The sequence below is a fragment of the Cyprinodon variegatus genome, unplaced genomic scaffold, assembly GCF_000732505.1.
Source record: "Cyprinodon variegatus isolate N-32 unplaced genomic scaffold, C_variegatus-1.0 Scaffold142, whole genome shotgun sequence".
Lineage (NCBI taxonomy): Eukaryota > Metazoa > Chordata > Actinopteri > Cyprinodontiformes > Cyprinodontidae > Cyprinodon > Cyprinodon variegatus.
In genome coordinates this window covers 445,488-446,777 of record NW_015150595.1, presented here as the reverse complement: position 1 = coordinate 446,777, position 1,290 = coordinate 445,488, and positions in this window count along the sequence as shown.

The following is a 1,290-nucleotide window of genomic DNA, read 5'->3' as shown; positions in this document are numbered from 1 at the left end:
CTTGGAGATCGTAGAGGGCATGCACGAGATGATTAAATTCAAAGCAGCAAAACACCCAGAAATTATCCAGGGTTTCCGCGAATCATTAAAAATAATTACAATTCATCAATTCTTTTGGATTTTTTCATTAATTTCATTCATTTTTATGGGATTTCAGTGTAACAATCAACATATGCCGAACCAAACCGAAAACTGTGACCACGAAACCATGAACCGAGCTGAACCGTGGATTTTGTGAACCGTTCCACCCCTAGTTTGGATGGAAGGGTTCTTAGCAGTAAGCCGCCAGGGACGGCTCCATAGGTGGAATGTTCACAGGTGCAGCTTTTTCAGCACCTTCGGATCCAGATATTGTCCAAGGCCCGGTACTGTGATGCAGGACGATGGCGGATTGTTCCAAGAAGATGTCAGTTCGGACACAAAGTCTGGGAAAATGGGTAGGCGGTTTTTAATCGTGGCCGGCTTCGCTGGGAGATAAAACCCTGCAAAATGTGATTGTTTCTCCGCAGGAGGTGAAGAGGGCCACTTCATATGTAGCTAGTAAGAGAGAAGCAGGAAGTGTCATCCATTGTTAGCCGTCACAGCGGCTTTGCTCAGACAGATCCTGGATGTCAGTGCCAATATCAAATACGTCCTCATCATCCTGATGCGGGTCCAGATAAAACTGTGACCGAGGATCTTCGTTGTCAGCTAACCCAACTCAGAGAGCAGCGGGTCTTACTGTGAGACAGCAGACTCTCTCAGCACTATTTCCAAAAACTTTACTGGTCTCTCCAGGGTAGAGCGCCTAAGCTGGTGACAGAATGCGGATGCTTTGGGCTCCGCCAACGCTCTCCGAGCGTGAACGATACCCAGACACACGGGACAGGCTTCATGCTGGTCCTTGTCATGAATCGAGAAGCTACAACGCTGTGGACTGCTTCAGTTTAATTTTGCTTTGTGCTCACCCCGAACTACAAAGGATAGGTAGGCCCATACTTGAGCTTTCTGCTTTGGCGGCGTGAAGATGGCGCAGTGGTTGGCACACACGACCCACGTACGGAGGCCTTAGTCCTCTACGCGGCCGACCCAGGTTCAAATCTGACCTGTGGTCCTTTGCCACATGTCTCTCCCCCTCTCTCATGCCCCCTTTCCTGTCAGCCTACTGTCGAAAAAAATGAGCCACTAGTGCCGTTCAAAACTCCAAAAAACAATAGAACTTCCTGCTTTGCAGGCAGGCAGCGGTGGCTAACTACATCCTCACAAAAGCAGAGCTAGCCAACAGCAGTTAGCCAGCCTGAATAGAAGAGG